Below are 21624 nucleotides of genomic sequence, written 5' to 3'. Positions count from 1 at the left end.
TCTATGGGGACAGGTGCTGATGTGACGGCCATCTCCGTGGTGGTGCCATATAAGAATAAGTCATCTGTTATCCGGATTTGGGATCACACCGCTACACCGCGCACTTACAGCTCTGCTGCTCCGCTGTGTTAAGCTTAAAGGGGTTCTCCACTTTGTACAGTCCCGACCTACTAGAAGGGACCCCCAGGACCTTCTGTAATCTGTGCAGTTAGGCCTCTTTCACACTTGCATTGTCCGGATCCGTCGTGTACTCCATTTGCTGGATTTACACGCTGGATCCGGAAAAACGCGTAAGAACGCATAATGTTTTCTTTCCGGATGCGTCTTTCTGGCTTTTTTGGTAAGATACTGATCCGGAAATCCTGAAGCCAACATCAAAGTTTTTTTTCCGGATCCGGTATGGGGCCGGATCGGTACAACGGATCCGGAAAAAAAAGTTGATGTTGGCTTCAGGATTTCCGGATCAGTCTCTTTTCGCGCCAGCCAAGCCCTTCCTACTTCCAGGCGCAGACGCAACTTCCGGATACGTCGATGCGTCGTAACAACTGAAGATGTTAGGACGGATCCGGAATAATACATTTCAATGGGCTATTATTCCGGATCCGTAGATGCGGCAAGTGTTCAGGATTTTTGACCAGAGCAAAAAGCGCAGCATGCTGCGGTATTTTCTCCGGCCAAAAAACGTTCCGGTCCGGAACTGAAGACGTCCTGATGCATCCTGAACGGATTTCACTCCATTCAGAATGCATTAGGATAAAACTGATCCGGATTCTTCCGGCATAGAGCCCCGACGACGGAACTCTATGCCGGAAGACAAGAACGCAGGTGTGAAAGAGCCCTTAGTGTTCAGTCTCCCTGCAGCGCCCCCGGAGGAGGAATGAGGCATTGCACAGTGCGCATTCACATCAGTGGACAGTCAGTGCAGGATAGAGAAGGGGGATTCATGAAGGCGGCCCCCTGTCCAGTAAACAGATGTGGATGACGAATGTTAGACCCTTCAGCCAATGAGAAGAATGAGTGTCACGTGACCAAAAGGTCAATTTCTGAGGAGTCAGGTAGGCGGAGCATATCCTGGGTTAGTCGTATACTATAGTGGGTACAGTTGTGCCCATCAGATTTGATATAAGGAGCCTCAGAGACGGATCCCCTTTAATCTGATCATAGCCCCTCCCCCTTCAGTGACCACGCCCATTTAATTGTGTTATTTTGAAAATTTTATAATTCCTGTAGACTGATAAGAGGTGGAGCGGCGTGATTCCGGTGCAGCGGCGTGATTTCGGTGGAGCGGCGTGATTCCGGTGCAGCGGCGTGGTTCCGGTGCAGCGGCGTGGTTCCGGTGCAGCGGCGTGATTCCGTTGGAGCGGCGTGATTCCGGTGGAGCGGCGTGATTCCGGTGGAGCGGCGTGATTCCGGTGGAGCGGCGTGATTCCGTTGGAGCGGCGTGATTCCGGTGGAGCGGCGTGATTCCGGTGGACTGGCGTTATTCCGGTGGAGCGGCGTGATTCCGGTGCAGCCGCGCGGGGACGGGCCGCTGCTGCAGCCAGACACAGGCCGATGTCACGGAGCACGTACAGAAGAATTGGCAATGTCTCTTATGATGTCACACTGAGCGCTGCGGCCCCTCTGACCTGTCGCTGGCTTCTCTATGCTGATGAGCAGGCCTGAGCGAATCACGCTTCACATCAAAGATCCCAAGTCAGTTTCTTCAAATACCTCCTTTCCGTACAGCATTAAAATGTATTGGCTCTGTGGAGCCAAACTGTGTCTCGCCCAAAGTCGCGCAAAACCTCCTACCGTATTCATATCCGCATATTTAAAAACAGTTTAAAACAGGGATCCGAGGTAGCGGCGAGCACCAAAGCCCAACTTAGGATTCCTATTTTAAACAGTTTTTAAATACGCGGATATGACTATAGTAGGAATTCGACTTCGAGTGAGACGAACTTTGGCTCCACGCAGCCAATACATTTTAATGCTGTACGGAAACAGCATTAAGAATTACGTTTTTGAACAAATAGTTTAGAATCTATGATCCGAAGGTCGATTCGCTCAAGCCTACTGCTGAGGGGTTCGGAGCACTGAGGGTCGGGCCTAGCTGTCCGGAGCACTGGCTTGCCTCCGCCTTTCTGCCTTAGCCCCTCCCATTCTCCTTCTGATTGACAGGCCAGATAGCCTTACTGTTCCGATACCTGACCCTGAAAACTCGCACATGCGCCGCAAGAGTTCAATGAGTGCATGCGCAGTAGAGCTAAACTGTGCAGGACACATTTACATGCACCGATACATTGTAACAAACTGTCAGGAGAGGAATTTGATGTGTCTGCTGTAGATTTTTCAGCAGTGACATAATGAAGAGATTGCGTCCGGCGGAGGGGAATGTGTGGTGGTCGGCACAGGCTCGGTAAAGGCTGTGGAATGAGTTACACCAAGACGTATTAAATGTTAGTTGGAAGGCCAGGCCCAGACCCCTAGACTCCTTCAGACCCCAGACCAGACTGTAAAATGAACTCAGACCCCAGACTCCTAAATCTAGTCATAGCCCAGACCCGAGCTGGCAGGGCTGACGGAAAGAGCCGAGCCGGCCGCTGTCATTGTAGTGAATGAGAGGTGCAAAAATAATGGAGCGCCGGCCCTCTGGGCTATTTCCGTAAGCCCCGCCACCTTGGAAACTGTGAGGTGCGACAACCCCTTTAATTAGACCCCAGACCCAAGATGAAATCAAAGCCCAAACCACTTAAATGAATTGGACTCCAGACCCCTAAAATTAATTCAGAATCTAGACAAATAAAAATCCCATTTCTTTCTCCTGGCGCCCCTCCACTTGCTAATGGCGGCAGGTCTGTGGGGTCTGGGCAGGTGGTGGTCCAGATTCACCCCACGGCCGACTGCCACTTCATGCTTTGTGCTGCTCTCGCGTCTGTAGAGTGACATTTATAAAACGTACAAATGTTATCAGTCGTCCGCACCAGATGACACCCGACCCCGGTCTTCATAGCGGCACTAAATGAGCTCACATGAGCACGTCCACGGCGAATACGAAGAATCGCAAGGAAACGTCAAGAAACTTTTCTTAATTGGACTTGTTTTATTATCTATGAGCGCGGTGGATCAGTGGTTAGCAGTGGATCAGTGGTTAGCGGTGGTGCCTTGCAGCGCTGGGGTCCTGGGTTAGAATCCGACAACAGCTGCATGGAGTTTATATGTTCTCCCTGTGTTTGCGTGGGTTTTCTCCAACACGCCAAAGACAGACTGATAGGGACCTTAGACTGTATCGCCCTCTGGTGTCTGTTAGAATGTATCGCCCTCTGGTGTCTGTTAGAATGTATCGCCCTCAGGTGTCTGTTAGACTGTATCGCCCTCTGGTGTCTGTTAGACTGTATCGCCCTCTGGTGTCTGTTAGAATGTATCGCCCTCTGGTGTCTGTTAGACTGTATCGCCCTCTGGTGTCTGTTAGACTGTATCGCCCTCTGGTGTCTGTTAGACTGTATCGCCCTCTGGTGTCTGTTAGACTGTATCGCCCTCTGGTGTCTGTTAGACTGTATCGCCCTCTGGTGTCTGTTAGACTGTATCGCCCTCTGGTGTCTGTTAGACTGTATCGCCCTCTGGTGTCTGTTAGACTGTATCGGCCTCTGGTGTCTGTTAGACTGTATCGGCCTCTGGTGTCTGTTAGACTGTATCGGCCTCTGGTGTCTGTTAGACTGTATCGCCCTCTGGTGTCTGTTAGACTGTATCGCCCTCTGGTGTCTGTTAGACTGTATCGCCCTCTGGTGTCTGTTAGAATGTATCGCCCTCTGGTGTCTGTTAGAATGTATCGCCCTCTGGTGTCTGTTAGACTGTATCGCCCTCTGGTGTCTGTTAGACTGTATCGCCCTCTGGTGTCTGTTAGACCAGTGTTTCCCAATCAGTGTGCCTCCAGCTGTTGCAAAACTACAACTCCCAGCATGCCCACACAACCAAAGACCGTCTGGGGCATGCTGGGAGATGTAGTTTTGCAACAGCTGGAGGCACACTGGTTGGGAAACACTGTGTTAGAATGTATCGCCCTCTGGTGTCTGTTAGACTGTATCGCCCTCTGGTGTCTGTTAGACTGTATCGCCCTCTGGTGTCTGTTAGACTGTATCGCCCTCTGGTGTCTGTTAGACTGTATCGCCCTCTGGTGTCTGTTAGACTGTATCGCCCTCTGGTGTCTGTTAGACTGTATCGCCCTCTGGTGTCTGTTAGACTGTATCGGCCTCTGGTGTCTGTTAGACTGTATCGCCCTCTGGTGTCTGTTAGACTGTATCGGCCTCTGGTGTCTGTTAGACTGTATCGGCCTCTGGTGTCTGTTAGACTGTATCGCCCTCTGGTGTCTGTTAGACTGTATCGCCCTCTGGTGTCTGTTAGACTGTATCGCCCTCTGGTGTCTGTTAGACTGTATCGCCCTCTGGTGTCTGTTAGAATGTATCGCCCTCTGGTGTCTTCTACATTCTGAATGGCCGCACCAAGGGAGACTCTCTGGGAAGATACACACTAAGCTCCCATGTAGGTAACTGTGTGCTAGACTACGCAATCACAGACATGAACCCCACAGACATCAACGCCTTCACAATCACCCCACAAACACATCTGTCAGACCACAGCCAACTACTGCTCTGTATCAAATCCTCAAAACCCCATCAGACCAGTCTGTACAACCTCCCACCATCATTTAAATGGTCCAGACAGTCTACCACAGCCTACAGAGAGGTAGCCAACAGACCCGACATATCAAAGAACGGTTTGTAAACTTCCACAACACCACCTATGCATTAAGTCCCCAAGGGGTGAACCAAGCAGCAGAGGACCTCCAAAGAATATTACACATCATCGCAGAAACCTCTAACATCAAAAAAGTCACCCACTGAAAATCAGCCAATAAACAGCCCAATAAATGGTTTGATAGAGAATGCCGAACTCTAAGGAACGCCCAGCGAACAGCTTCAAATAAAAAACACAGACACCCTGACAATATGGATCTGAGGAGCACTTATGGGGTCCTACAGAAAAACTGCAAACAAATCCTGAGAAACAAGACTTCATCTCCAGAAACTTGCAACAACTGGAAGATGCTCTTCAGGAAAACTCTTTCTAGGAAACCTGGAATCAAATCTGCTCAGGATCCAAGAAAACCAATCTCCACATCCAAAATGGCAACATCTGGCTCAACTACTTCAAGAGCCTGTACAAAAACATTTCAAATGAGGAGCTGAGTGTGAAACAAAATCACATCATCCAAAGACTCAATGAAATGGAGGAAACAATCAAAGATTACCAAAACCCCCTAGACACACCCATGACACCCCAAGAAATAGCTGAGAAAATTCAAGACCTGCGATGTAAAAGATCCAGTGGGATGGATGGAATCCTTCCAGAGATGATAAAACACAGTTCTCCAGAGGTACATGCCGCAATATGGAAGGTCTTCCACCTGTCCCTGAGTGTCGGGCACTACCCTGACGAGTGGAGACCAGTATGACCCGGCCAACTACAGAGGAATCTGTGTCAGCAGCACACTGGGAAAACTGTTCCATAGTATTCTGAACAGAAGGATCCTCGCCTTCCTGACACAGCGTAATGTCCTTCACAGAAGCCAAGCCGGGTTCATGCCAAACTCATCGCACTACTGATCACATCTATACCAGTCTCATCAAGAACCATGTCCACAATACAAAGCACGGGAAGATATTTGCCTGCTTTGTGGACTTTAAGAAGACCTTTGACTCCGTGTGGCACCCAGGTCTGTTCCTCAAACTACTGGAGAGTGCAATAAGAGGGAAGACTTATGTGGTCATCAAGAGCTCCTATACTGAGAACATCTGCAGCATAAAGATGAACGGCAAAAGAGCAGAGTACTTCCAGCCGGCTCGGGGAGTTAGGGCTGCAGTTTAAGTCCAACTCTGTTCAACATTTAGATCAATGAACTGGCTGCAGCCCTAGAATCCTCCTCAGCACCAGGACTGGCCCTACATGACACAGAGGTGAAGTTCCTGTTGTATGCAGATGATCTCCTATTACTGTCACCAACAGAGAGAGGCCTACAAGACAGCCTGGAAGTGCTGGAGAGGTACAGTGCGGCATGGGCACTACCCATCAACGCAAAGAAAACAAAAGTCAAGGTTTTCCAGTGGAAGAACACAAAGATCAAGAGTTCTTCCCTCACACTAAACAGCTGCACTCTTGAGGAGTCCAACTGCTATACTTACCTCGGCCTAGATACGAACCAAATGGGAAACATAGAAACATAGAATGTGTCGGCAGATGAGACCCATGTGGCCCATCTAGTCTGCCCAATATATCTGAATCCTATGGATAGCCCCTGGCCCTATCTTATATGAAGGATAGCCTTTTGCCTATCCCATGCATGCTTAAACTCCTTCACTGTATTTGCAGCTCCCACTTCTGCAGGAAGGCTATTCCCTGCATCCACTACTCTCTCAGTAAAGTAATACTTCCTGATATTACTGTTAACCCTTTGCCCCTCTAATTTAAAACTGTGTCCTCTTGTGGTAGTTTTTCTTCTTTTAACCACCTCCGGACCGCCTAACGCAGATGTGCGGTCCGGAGGTGGCAGCCCTGCGCACGACGACGCATATACGCGTCATCTCGCGAGGGCCGGGATTTCCTGTGAACGCGCGCACACAGGCGCGCGCGCTCACAGGAAGGTAAGCGAGTGGATCTCCAGCCTGCCAGCGGCGATCGTTCGCTGGCAGGCTGGAGATCCGAATTTTTTAACCCCTAACAGGTATATTAGACGCTGTTTTCATAACAGCGTCTAATATACCTCCTACCTGGTCCTCTGGTGGTCCCTTTTGTTAGGATCGACCACCAGAGGACTCAGGTAGGTCAGTACAGTCCCACCAAACACCACACTACACTACACTACACCCCCCCCCCCCCCCCCGTCACTTATTAACCCCTTATAAACCCCTGATCACCCCATATAAACTCCCTGATCACCCCCCTGTCATTGATCACCGCCCTGTCACTGATCACCCCCCTGTCAGGCTCCGTTCAGACGTCCGCATGATTTTTACGGATCCGATCCATGTATCCATGGATCCGTAAAAATCATGCGGACGTCTGAATGGTGCCTTACAGGGGGGTGATCAATGACGGGGGTGATCAATGACAGGGGGTGATCAGGGAGTGTATATGGGTGATCACCCGCCTGTCATTGATCACCCCCTGTAAGGCTCCATTCAGACGTCCGCATGTGTTTTGTGGATCCGATCCATGTATCCATGGATCCGTAAAAATCATGCGGACGTCTGAATGGAGCCTTACAGGGGGGTGATCAATGACAGGCGGGTGATCACCCATATACACTCCCTGATCACCCCCTGTCATTGATCACCCCCGTCATTGATAACCCCCCTGTAAGGCTCCATTCAGACGTCCGCATGCGTTTTATGGATCCGTAAAAAATCATGCGGATGTCTGAATGGAGCCTTACAGGGGGGGTGATCAGTGACAGGGGGGTAATCACCCTGATCACCCCCTGTCATTGATAACCCCCCTGTAAGGCTCCATTCAGACGTCCGCATGCGTTCTGTGGATCCGATACATGTATCCATGGATCCGTAAAAAATCATGCGGATGTCTGAATGGAGCCTTACAGGGGGGGTATCAGTGACAGGGGGGTGATCACCCTGATTACCCTGATCACCCCCTGTCATTGATAACCCCCCTGTAAGGCTCCATTCAGATGTCCGCATGCGTTTTGTGGATCCGATCCATGTATCCATGGATCCGTAAAAAATCATGCGGATGTCTGAATGGAGCCTTACAGGGGGGTGATCAGTGACAGGGGGGTGATCACCCTGATTACCCTGATCACCCCCTGTCATTGATAACCCCCCTGTAAGGCTCCATTCAGACGTCCGCATGCGTTTTGTGGATCCGATCCATGTATCCATGTATCCGTAAAAAATCATGCGGATGTCTGAATGGAGCCTTGCAGGGGGGGTGATCAGTGACAGGGGGGTGATCACCCTGATTACCCTGATCACCCCCTGTCATTGATAACCCCCCTGTAAGGCTCCATTCAGATGTCCGCATGCGTTTTGTGGATCCGATCCATGTATCCGTAAAAAATCATGCGGATGTCTGAATAGAGCCTTACAGGGGGGGTGATCAATGACAGGGGGTGATCCGGGAGTCTATATGGGTGATCACCCCCCTGTCATTGATCACCCCCCCCTGTAAGGCTCCATTCAGCCATTTTTTTTTGCCCAAGTTAGCGGAAATTTTTTGTTTGTTTTTGTTTTTGTTTTTTCTTACTAAGTCTCATATTCCACTAACTTGTGTCAAAAAATAAAATCTCCCATGGACTCGCCATACCCCTCACGGAATCCAAATGCGTAAACATTTTTAGACATTTATATTCCAGACTTCTTCTCACGCTTTAGGGCCCCTAAAAAGCCAGGGCAGTATAAATACCCCACATGTGACCCCATTTCGGAAAGAAGACACCCCAAGGTATTCCGTGAGGGGCATATTGAGTCCATGAAAGATTGAAATTTTTGTCCTAAGTTAGCGGAAAGTGAGACTTTGTGAGAAAAAAACAAAAAAAAATCAATATCCGCTAACTTATGCAAAAAAAAAAATAATTCTAGGAACTCGCCAGGCCCCTCATTGAATACCTCGGGGTGTCTTCTTTCCAAAGTGGGGTCACATGTGGGGTATTTATACTGCCCTGGCTTTTTAGGGGCCCGAAAGTGTGAGAAGAAGTCTGGGATCCAAATGTCTAAAAATGCCCTCCTAAAAGGAATTTGGGCCCCTTTGCGCATCTAGGCTGCAAAAAAGTGTCACACATGTGGTATCGCCGTACTCAGGAGAAGTTGGGGAATGTGTTTTGGGGTGTCATTTTACATATACCCATGCTGGGTGAGAGAAATATCTTGGTCAAATGCCAACTTTGTATAAAAAAATGGGAAAAGTTGTCTTTTGCCAAGATATTTCTCTCACCCAGCATGGGTATATGTAAAATGACAGCCCAAAACACATTCCCCAACTTCTCCTGAGTACAGCGATACCAGATGTGTCACACTTTTTTGCTGCCAAGGTGGGCAAAGGGGCACATATTCCAAAGTGCACCTTTTGGATTTCACCGGTCATTTTTTACACATTTTGATTGCAAAGTTCTTCTCACACATTTGGGCCCCTAAATTGCCAGGGCAGCATAACTACCCCACAAGTGACCCCATTTTGGAAAGAAGACACCCCAAGGTATTCTGTGAGGGGCATGGTGAGTTCCTAGAATTTTTTATTTTTTGTCGCAAGTTAGTGGAATATGAGACTTTGTAAGAAAAAATAAAAAAATAAAAATAATCATCATTTTCCGCTAACTTGTGACAAAAAATAAAAAGTTCTATGAACTCACTATGCCCATCAGCGAATACCTTAGGGTGTCTACTTTCCGAAATGGGGTCATTTGTGGGGTGTTTCTACTGTCGGGGCATTGTAGAACCTCAGGAAACATGACAGGTGCTCAGAAAGTCAGAGCTGTTTCAAAAAGCGGAAATTCACATTTTTGTACCATAGTTTGTAAATGCTATAACTTTTACCCAAACCATTTTTTTTTTGCCCAAACATTTTTTTTTTATCAAAGACATGTAGAACAATAAATTTGGTGAAAAATGTATATATAGATGTTGTTTTTTTTGCAAAATTTTACAGCTGAAAGTGAAAAATGTCATTTTTTTGCAAAAAAATCGTTACATTTCGATTAATAACAAAAAAAGTAAAAATTTCAGCAGCAATAAAATACCACCAAATGAAAGCTCCATTAGTGAGAAGAAAAGGAGGTAAAATTCATTTGGGTGGTAAGTTGCATGACCGAGCGATAAACGGTGAAAGGAGTGTAGTGCCGAAGTGTAAAAAGTGCTCTGGTCATGAAGGGGGTTTCACCTAGCGGGGCTGAAGTGGTTAAATCTTCTCTCCTCCGTTACCGAGTTGATTCCCTTTATGTATTTAGCAGTTTCTATCATCTCCCCTCCGTCTCTTCTTTCTTCCAAGCTCTACATGTTAAGGTCCTTTCATCTTTCCTGGTAAGTTTTATCCTGCAATCCATGTACCAGTTTAGTAGCTCTTCTCTGAACTCTCTCTAGAGTATCTATATCCTTCTGGAGATATGGCCTCCAGTACTGCGCACAATACTCCAAGTGAGGTCTCACCAGTGTTCTGTAGAGCGGCATAAGCACTTCACTCTTTCTACTGCTTATACCTCTCCCTATACAGCCAAGCATTCTGCTGGCATTTCCTGCTGCTCTATTACATTGTCTTCCCACCTTTAAGTCTTCTGAAATAATTACTCCTAAATCCCTTTCCTCAGATACTGAGGTTAGGACTGTGTCAAATATTCTATATTCTGCCCTTGGGTTTTTACGCCCCAGGTGCATTATCTTGCACTTATCCACATTAAATTTCAGTTGCCAGAGTTCTGACCGTTCCTCTAGTTTTCCTAAGTCCTTTTCCATTCGGTGTATCCCTCCAGGAACATCAACCCTGTTACATATCTTTGTGTCATCAGCAAAAAGACAAACCTTACCATCGAGGCCTTCTGCAATGTCACTTATGAAGATATTAAACAATATGGGTCCCAGAACAGATCCCTGTGGAACCCCACTGGTAACATGACCTTGTTTTGAATGTTCTCCATTGACTACAACCCTCTGTTGCCTGTCCCTCAGCCACTGCCTAATCCACTCAACAATATGGGAGTCCAAGCCCAATGACTGCAGTTTATTGATAAGTCTTCTGTGTGGGACATATAAGTCTTCTATGTGGGACAGTGTCAAAAGCCTTACTAAAATCTAGATATGCGATGTCTACTGCACCTCCACCGTCTATTATTTTAGTCACCCAGTCAAAAAAATCTATAAGATTTGTTTGACATGATCTCCCTGAAGTAAACCCATGTTGTTTTTCATCTTGCAATCCATGGGATTTTAGATGTTCCACAATCCTATCCTTTAATAGGGTTTCCATTAATTTGCCTACTATTGATGTCAGACTCACTGGTCTATAGTTGCTCGATTCCTCCTTACTACCTTTCTTGTGAATGGGCACGACATTTGCCAATTTCCAATCTTCCGGGACGACTCCTGTTACTAATGATTGGTTAAATAAATCTGATAACGGTTTTGCCAGCTCACCACTAAGCTCTTTTAATAATTTTGGGTGTATCTCATCAGGCCCCTGTGACTTATTTGTCTTCACTTTAGACAGCAAACTTAGAACATCTTTCTCTGTAAAGACACATGCATCAAACGATTTATTAGTCATCCTTTCTAGTGGAGGTCCTTCTCCTTTTTCTTTTGTAAAAACTGAACAGAAGTATTCATTAAGGCAGTCGGCTAGCCTTTTATTCTCTTCTACATACCTTCCGTCCTTTGTTTTTAATTTAGTTATTCCTTGTTTTAATTTCCTTTTTTCATTTATATATCTGAAGAATGTCTTATCCCCTTTTTTCATAGACTGAGCTAGTTTTTCTTCTGCCTGAGCTTTAGAAGTTCTTATAACTTGCTTGGCCTCTTTCTGCCTAATCTTGTAGATTTCCTTATCTTCATTGCTCTGGTTTTTTTATAATTACAAAATGCTAGCTTTTTATTTTTAACGATTTGGGCCACTTCTGCTGAGTACCACCGTGGTCTCTTCCTTTTTTTGCTTTTACTGACAAGTCTAATGCAATTTTCTGTTGCCTTCAATAATGCACCTTTTAAGTAGTCCCATTTCTCCTGGACTCCATGTAATCCGTTCCAGTCTGATAAGGACTCATTTATGACTAATTTCATTTTTGAAAAGTCTGTTTTTCTAAAATCTAAAACTTTTGTTTTTGTGTGGTGGGATTCTTTCACAGTTCTTATATTAAACCACACTGACTGGTGATCACTAGATCCCAAGGTTTCGCCTACAATGACATCATCTACCGAATCCCCATTTGTGAATACCAAATCCAAAATGGCCTCCCTCCGGGTTGGCTCCTCAACCATTTGTTGTAGGGATAACCCCAGTAGGGAATTTAGAATATCTGTACTCCTGGTAGAACTTGCTATTTTGGTTTTCCAGTTTATATCTGGAAGATTGAAATCTCCCATAATGATAACTTCTCCTTTCATTGTCATTTTAGCTATTTCTTCAACTAGTAGATCATCTAGTTCTTTAACTTGACCAGGTGGTCTATATATCACACCTACACGAGTTACTGCATGATTAGCAAACTACAACGTAACCCAAACTGACTCTATGTTGGCCTCACCAACTTGTATTAGGTTAGATTTAATGCTATCTTTCACATACAGGGCCACTCCTCCTCCTTTCTTGCCTTCTCTGTCTCTTCTGTATAAAGAGTACCCTGGTATGGTTATGTCCCAGTCATTTCTTTCATTAAACCATGTCTCCGTAACAGCCACTAAATCTACATTCTCAGATGCCATTATTGACCCAAGTTCATTGATTTTTTTTACCTAAACTGCGAGCATTTGTAGACAGGACTCTGAGCTTATCATTTCTTAACCTCTGTGCTTCTGACCTGTTCTGGCATTGTTTCGGGGGGCAATTGGACTCTTTTATTTTCACTCTTTTGCCCCCCCCCCTTCCTAGTTTAAATACTCTTGTGCAAATTCTTGGAGTTGTTCACTAAGTACATTTGTTCCTTTGAGAGAAAGATGCAAACCATCTTTTTTGTACAGTTCCTTTCTATTCCAAGTAGAGCTATTATGAGAAACAAAGCCAAATCCTTGCTCTTGACACCATTTACCAAGCCATATGTTGAACTCCTTTAAGCTTCAAGCCAGCCATAGAGGCCCTGAGAAACCAGGCGTGTAGAACCTTCTATGACATTAGGAGACGACTGTACAAAATAAAACCACCGGTGAGAGTCTGGTTTAAAATCTTTGACAGCGTCATCACCCCAATACTCCTCTACGGCAGTGAAGAATGGGGCCCCATCACCTATCCAGACCAAACCAAATGGGATCCCAGCCCAACAGAAATATTCCACCTGGAATTCTGCAGACACCTCCTCCAGGTTCATCGGAGCACTTCTAACAATGCTTGCCGGGCTGAGCTGGGCAGACTTCCTTTACTTCTTGCAGTACAGAAGAGGGCGCTATCATACTGGAACCACCTACAGAACAGCAGCCCCAACTCAAACCACCATAAAGCCCTACTGGCCAACAATGACCACCAAACCATGTGGCCTGCAACAACTGATCTCCACCCTGTCCATCCAAAGCTCCCATACACACGGCCTAACAAAATACCAAATAAAGGATGTAATGAACAACTCTAAAGAAAACGATGTCAGAGAATGGAGAAATGACATAGCAAACTCCAAGAAACTCCCCGTCTACCAATCACTGCAGAGAGAATACAAACTGGCCCCATACCTGGAGATACTCCAAGAGCCCAAAGACAGACAAGTCCTGAGCCGCTACAGACTGAGCGCCCACAGCCTGGAGACGGGGCGGCACAGACAGACCTACAAGGAGAGCAGACTGTGTCAGCAGTGTGACCAGGGGGCCCTGGAGGACGAGGGCCACTTCCTGCTACAATGCCCCAAGTACTCAGCGCTGAGGGACACTCACTTCCAGAGACTCTCCACTCTCATCCCAGACTTCACCTCTATGGAAGAGAAGAGGAGACTCCACATTGTGCTGGGAGAAGAGGAGCCGATGGTGAGAATAGCTGTACAATATGTCATAGGATGTCACCGACTGAGAGGAACATGAGAGACCCCGAACTGCTAAACCCCCAACATGGACTCACCCCCCCCCCCCCCCCCTTACCGTTATATCATCCCTCAACCCTGAATATGTCCCCGGGATTTACCCATTACCCCATATCATCCCCCCGTCAATCCACCCAAAAAAATCCTTAAATGCTTTGGCAATAATAAAAAGTACTTTGACTCTATCGCCCTCTGGTGTCTGTTAGACTGTACCACCCTCTGGTGTCTGTTAGACTGTATCGCCCTCCAGTGGTTCATGAGGGAGAGACAAGAGAAGAAAATCCCTGGCATTGTTCACACTTCTCTTGTTTTCTTATCTGTTTTTTGTTGCCAAAATTGTAATTGGATCTAAACCAATAAAGGAGACTGGAGGAGAGGATTCATTATGTCTTATTACATGTGACGCTTACTGATTCTGTCTGCTGGGGTCCACAGATGTCAGAGCAGGAGTGGGGTGGTAGGGTGAGGATGGAGGCAATAGTGGGGTTGGTCGGGAGAGGTGAGGTGGAGGCAGGAGTGTGGCAGTAGGGTGATGTGGAGGCCTGGAGTGGGGTTTTCCGGTGAGGTGGAGGCCGGTAGTGGGGTTGGTCGAATGGGGTGGAGACTGGGAGTGGGGCAGTAGGGTGAGGTGTAGGCAGTAGTGGGGCTGTCAGGTGAGGTGCAGGCAGGAGTGGGGAGGTCAGGTGAGGTGGAGGCAGATGTCAGTTGGTGAGGTGAAAGCAAGAGTGGGGCAGTATGGTGAGGTGAAGCTATAGGGTGAAACAGAGACAGGAGTGGGGCAGTAGGATGAGGTGGAGGCAATAGTGGGGTTGGTCGGGGGAAGTGGAGATGGGACTGTTGAGTGTGGTGGAGGCAGTAGTGGACTGATAGGGATTGGCGGAGACAGGAGTGGGGCGGTAGGGTGAGGTGGAGGCCAGGATTGTGGTTGTTGAGGGTAGGTAAGGTTAGGAATATTGAGTGGGGTGAAGGCAAGAGAGGGGTGATAGGGTGAGGAGGAGGCAATTGTGGGATTAGTCAGGTGAAGTGGAAGCAGGAATGGGGCAGCAGGATGAGGTAGAGGCTGTGGTATAGTGGAGTGGTAGGGGGAGCTGTAGACAGGAGTGGGGTAGGGTGAGAAGGCAGGAGTGGGGTGGTCGAGGGAGGTAGAAGCAGGAGTGGGGTTGGGTGAGCTGGAAGTAGGAGTGGGGCATTAGGGTGAGGTAGAGGCAATAGTAGGGTGAGGAGGAGGCAGGAATGGGCTGGGGGAGGGAGGTGGAAGCAGGAGTGGGGGTGTTTATTCCGACCGGACCCCTAACTCTTCTTGTCCACCGCCACTGCCGTTGATAACTGGATTTTGTGCCGTTTCCTCTCTTTCTGATGATCACTTCTTCTGTGGTTACACAATTTTCTTTTTGCCGCTGACCCAGTTTTCCTCATTATAGAAACAGCCCAGGAGGGATTGAAAGTGCAGCCGTAGACTTTGCAAATTCATATTACAATTCTGCCCCTTCACTCCTCTTACCCTTCCTCCTCCTCCTCGTTTGGCCCCGTGTATTGTCTCCTTGCCTTGTGTTGGTGTCGGAGAATCTCGCAGCGAGAAGGAATCTGGGGCATCATAATTATACGAATTTTCTTACTTCCATTAAAAGAGTTTATACCAAAATCAGGTCCCTGTAATAGGTCCTCAAATGCTGTGGTCCTCTATTATAAACTGCTTTGTCTAGCTCCCACCCGGAAATGTATTAATACAACTTACTTGCATGCATTCTGTACAGTTGCAAGAAAAAGTATGTGAACCCTTTGGAATTATATGGATTTCTGCACAAATTGGTCATAAAATGTGATCTGATCTTCATCTAAGTCACAACAATAGACAATCGCAGTCTGCTTAACTAATAACACACAAAGAGTTAAATGTTACCATGTTTTTATTGAACGCACCATGTAACCATTCACAGTGCAGGTGGAAAAAGTATGTGAACCCCTAGACTAATGACATCTCCAAGAGCTAATTGGAGTGAGGTGTCAGCCAACTGGAGTCCAGTCAATGAGATGAGATCGGAGGTGTTGGTTACAGCTGCCCTGCCCTATAAAACACACACCAGTTCTGGGTTTGCTTTTCACAAGAAGCATCGCCTGATGTGAATGATGCCTCGCACAAAAGAGCTCTCAGAAGACCTACGATTAAGAATTGTTGACTTGCATAAAGCTGGAAAGGGTTATAAAAGTATCTCCAAAAGCCTTACTGTTCATCAGTCCACGGTAAGACAAATTGTCTATAAATGGAGACAGTTCAGCACTGCTGCTACTCTCCCTAGGAGCGGCCGTCCTGTAAAGATGACTGCAAGAGCACAGCGCAGACTGCTCAATGAGGTGAAGCAGAATCCTAGAGTGTCAGCTAAAGACTTACAGAAGTCTCTGGCATATGCTCAGGGCTCTTTCACACTTGCGTTCTTGTCTTCCGGCATACAGTTCCGTCGTCGGGGCTCTATGCCGGAAGAATCCTGATCAGTTTTATCCTAATGCATTCTGAATGGAGTGAAATCCGTTCAGGATGCATCAGGATGTCTTCAGTTCCGGAACATTTTTTGGCCGGAGAAAATACTGCAGCATGCTGCGCTTTTTGCTCCGGACAAAAATCCTGAAGACTTGCCGCAAGGCCGGATCCGGAATTAATGCCCATTGAAAGGCATTGATCCGGATCCGGCCTTAAGCTAAACGTCGTTTCGGCGCGTTGCCGGATCCGACGTTTAGCTTTTTTAGAGTGGTTACCATGGCTGCCGGGACGCTAAAGTCCTGTCAGCCATGGTAAAGTGTAGTGGGGAGCGGGGAGCAGCATACTTACCGTCCGTGCGGCTCCCGGGGCGCTCCAGAGTGACGTCAGGGCGCCCCAAGCGCATGGATTACGTGATCACATGGCACGTCATCCATGCGCATGGGGCGCTCTGACGTCATTCTGGAGCGTCCCGGGAGCCGCGCGGACTGTAAGTATACCGCTCCCCACTACTACTATGGCAACCAGGACTTTAATAGCGTCCTGGCTGCCATAGTAACACTGAAAGCATTTTGAAGACGGATCCGTCTTCAAATGCTTTCAGTTCACTTGCGTTTTTCCGGGTCCGGCGTGTAATTCCGGCAAGTGGAGCACACGCCGGATCCGGACAACGCAAGTGTGAAAGAGGCCTAACATTCCTGTTTTTTTTTTGTTTAATTGTCTTTTTATTAAAGTATTTGTAAAGAAACATACAAGAGTAATGCCTCTTCTACACATTTTTCAAACAAAGAAAATTAGACATAAGTATTATGAGAGAATACAGTGAATCGCCTGAACATGAGTAACCTCTAAGTGAGTGCCGCATATATAAGGTCAAGGGAACATGCGATAGGTCTATTAGAGATTCATAACAGTTTTGACATATCAATGCCTAGTGTATAATTAGCATTTATTTGCTAAATGTGAGGAAAAGGAGACAAACTAAGACAAGACACAACAAGGGGGAAGGATGTCAAGGAAGTAACGGTGAGCTCCTACTCAAATCGTTCCACTTGGTCTATTCATGAGTGCTGTTAGATATTCCATTCGCCTAACATCCATAATACTGGTGGTGAGGTCAGAGCGAGTGGTGCGGTCTTGTTTTTTCCAAAAACTGTCTATGAGGCGTCTGGACGCTGTCAGTACATGGAGCGTGAGTAATAGGGTATGTTTTTTTTAGGATAGTAGGAGGCATATTAAACAAGTATAAAAAGGGATCTAAAGGAAAGTTGACATCAGCTGTACAAGAATTCCCTGCGTTTCCTTCCAAAAAGGAACTATGAGGGGACACTCCCCAAAAATATGAAAAAGGATTCCCAATCCAGACCCGCATCTCCGACATCGATCTGTTAGAGTAGGACTGAAGTGTCTTAGCAGTTGAGCAGTGTGGTACCAAAAGATTGGGATTTTATAGGAGTTCTCCTTGTGTGCGGCACAAGTCAGCGCTGTTCTTCTCCATATTAGCTTCCAATCATCCGAGGAGATTGCTCTCCCTATACACGTCTCCCATGTGGACCTATAAGAGGGCCTAGGTATTGAGGAGGGTGATGGAGAAGAAAGAATGGTAAATCTCAGAGATAAGTCCCTTCGTTGAGTCCGAGAGTTGACATAATCTCTCGAACATCGTTGGCGGAGATGCCTGATCAGCATTGAATAGCGTTGTGAGCGAGGGCTGTATGTGCATATGTTTGTATCTGGAGGGCTCTGACAAATTGTACGTACCTTTAAGGGTGTCAAAAGGTATCATCTTCAAGGTTCTATGGTCCACAATGTCTACGAACCGGAATAGCTTACTGGAAAACCAAAGCTTGAAAAAGGAGGCGTGCATGCCTGGTGGGAACAATGGGTTAAATATAAAGGGTATCATGGAAGACTTATCAGAAGCCAAGGGGAATCTTCGCCAAGGGGAATATTATATGTGAGGGACATAGGTCCTAATAGTTGCGGTATTTGATTAGCTGGCAGTTGGTACCATAGTAGCGCATTGTGGGTGTACTGGCGCAATCCATCTGGAATAGGCAAAGAGGTTTGTCCAAGCAGGAATACGCCTCAGGTGCGCAGCCCAGTAGTATCTAGTAACATCAGGTACCCCGAGCCCTCCTTGTGATTGAAGGGCAGTGAGGACGCTACACCATATCCTATGTCTCTTGCCATTCCAGATGAATGTGAGGATTGAAGTGCTCTCAATTCCCTTCTTGGAATAGGAACTGGAAGGCCTCTTTCACACGGGCGTTGCGGGAAAAGGTGCGGGTGCGTTGCGGAAACATGCGCGATTTTTCCACGCGAGTGCAAAACATTGTAATGCGTTTTGCACGCGCGTGAGAAAAATTGGCATGTTTGGTACCCAAACTTCTTCACAGAAGTTCGGGCTTGGGATCGGTGTTGTGTAGATGTAATTATTTTCCCTTATAACATGGTTATAAGGGAAAATAATAGCATTCTGAATACAGAATACACAGTACAATAGCGCTGGAGGGGTTAAAAATAAAAATTTAACTCACCTTAATCCACTTGATTGCGCAGCCGACATCTATTCTGTCTCCTTCTTTGCTGTGTGCAGGAACAGGACCTGTGGTGACGTCACTCCGGTCATCACATGATCTTTTACCATGGTGATGGATCATGTGATGGACCATGTGATGACCGGAGTGACGTCACCACGGGTCCTGTTCCTGCACACAGCAAAGGAGACTGAAGAGATGCCGGCTGCGCGAGCAAGTGGATTAAGGTGAGTTAAATTTTTATTTTTAACCCCTCCAGCGCTATTGTACTATGCAGTCTGTATTCAGAATGCTATTATTTTCCCTTATAACCATGTTATAAGGGAAAATAATAACGATCGGGTCCCCATCCCGATCGTCTCCTAGCAACCGTGTGTGAAAATCGCACCGCATCCGCACTTGCTTGCGATTTTCACACAGCCCCATTCACTTCTATGGGGCCTGCGTTGCGTGAAAAACGCACAATATAGAACATGCTACGATTTTCACGCAACGCACAAGTAATGCGTGAAAATCACCGCTCATGTGCACAGTCCCATAGAAATGAATGGGTCGGTATTCAGTGCGGGTGCAATGCGTTCACTTCACGCATCGCCCCCGCGCGGAATTCTCGCCCGTGTGAAAGGGGTCGAAGAGTTTCCAGTATATGTAATGGCTTAGGCAGTATTATGGACATTTTTATTGCTGCTATACGGCCAAATAAAGAGAGGGGCATCCATTTATTCATGAGAGTTTTAAGCTCTGAAAAAAGGGGCGGAAGATTATCGGTGTAACGTGAAGCATATGACTTGGTTACAAATACTCCCAGATATTTTAAAGTCTCATCTTTCCATTTAAATTGGAAGTTATTTTGCAAGTTAGTTAACTTGTCTGATGGGATATGTAATGCTAGGACCTCTGTTCTTGTTGTGTTGACCTTATAACCCGATAGTTTGCCATAAGACTCCAACAGTTTGAACTCGGCAGGAGGATATCATCTGTGAAGAGCGATAGTTTAAAGTCCACCTGATTGACTGTGAGCATGGGTCACTTTAATAACCGCTGTGGGTTGGGTATAGACTGTAGGAAGGGCAGTAACAAATGGACCCTCAATGCCAAAACCCTGCAGGGCAGAGAACATGAAAGGCCAGCTTAGGCGGTCAAAGGCCTTTTCTGCATCCAAACTTAACAACAGAGCTTGTTAATAATATCAAGCAGGTCTATGGTCCTCCTCGTGTTGTCTCCGTCTTGTCTATTTAGCACAAATCCCACTTTATCTTATGGACCAATTGTGGGAGCCAGTAGGAGAGTCGATTTGCTAGAAATTTAGTAAATATTTTTAAATCTGAATTGTGGAGGGCTATAGGGCGATAGTTAGAACTGTCCAAGTGGTCCCTGCCAGGTTTTGGAACGAGGGTAATGTAAGATTGCAACATTGAAGCAGGTATTGGCGAGCCCTGTAAGAAAGAATTAAATAGCATAACCATATGTGGGAGGAGAATAGCAGAGAATGTCTAATAATAAAGATATGGTAAACCATCTGGTCCAGGCGATTTATTATTGGGGAGTCTTGATATCACCTCTTGGATTTCTTCTACAGTAATCTGAGTGTTAAGGGAAGTTAGGGCAGCTTTTGACAGCTTGACGTAAAAAAGGAGGAGAACAGCTTTTGACGCTCTATTGGATCAGTGGGTATTTGTTGCGGGAGGGAATAGAGGGCTTCATAATATTTTTGGAAAAGGCCTGTAATAATGTTAGGATCATATGTTATAGTACCATCCGCTTGCCTTAAGGCGGTCGGGGTCCCCGTGACAGTAGAGTCGCGCAGCTGACGTGCTAAGACAGTATGTGGTTTGTTGCCCCTCGCGTAGAAGCGTTGGCGGGAATATAAGAGTAGCTCATCAGTCTTCGCAAATGCTAAATCTCACAATTTAGCCCGAAGAATGACAATGCGCCGTAATAAATGCCGTGAGCTGCGCGTCTCTAACTGTTTCTCTAGAGTCTTCAGCTGTCCTTCAATGGTAACGCGTTGAAAGTTACAATCCCTTTTCAATTTGGAGCTGAGTGCTATAAGTTCCCCTAAACACAGCGTTATCCGCCTCCCACAGCGTAGATGTGGAAGAAACCGAAGGTTGGTTGATGGTGAAGTATTCGGAGAGATTGTCAGTGATCTCCTGTCTGGGAATGGGTCTGCTGAGGACAGCGTCCTTCATACGCCAATGGCAGACTCTGGTATGATGTGTTTTATTAGTTAGGCATGGTCGGACCCTGTGATGGATCCTATATCTGCTTCTGCTAGTGACCTAAGGATGGGGACATTGTCCAAAAAATAGTCAATACGAGAGTGTGATGAGGGTGAGAATAGAAAGTATAAGACTTAGGATAATTTATGTGCCACAGGTCATATAATTTAAATTTTCGGATTAAACGTCTGAAAAGACGCGAAAGTCTACTCTGTGCCTGAGGTATCACTTTTCCTGTCGGGGGCAGGCGATCCAAAGTTTCAGAGAAAGAAACATTAATATCTCCTCCTGTTATCAAAGCCGCTGGGAGGTAGTGGGATAATTTCAAGAGCACCTTATTAATAAAGGCGATTTGTGCAGAGTTTGGGGCATAAAATCAGGGAAGTACCTTGAAAAGAAGTCTGGAGTATGACCTATCCCCCATGTGGGTCAGACACGCAGGAGTCCGCCTGAAGGGGGCAATCAGCAGCTAAAAGACCAGCCGCTGCAGAAGGTGCAGCGTATACTCCAGGGTATGTTTTGGCGGCAAACTTGAACGTGCCACTACTGTCAAAATGTGTCTCCTGTAGGAAAACCACGTCCACTCCGTGAGCGCCATTCTGCTGAGGCCGATCTCCGCTTAGCATTCATGGACATACA

The sequence above is a fragment of the Bufo gargarizans genome, unplaced genomic scaffold (assembly GCF_014858855.1).
Source record: "Bufo gargarizans isolate SCDJY-AF-19 unplaced genomic scaffold, ASM1485885v1 fragScaff_scaffold_573_pilon, whole genome shotgun sequence".
Taxonomy (NCBI): domain Eukaryota; kingdom Metazoa; phylum Chordata; class Amphibia; order Anura; family Bufonidae; genus Bufo; species Bufo gargarizans.
The sequence above is the reverse complement of the archived record's forward strand: the minus strand, read 5'-3'. Positions refer to the sequence as shown.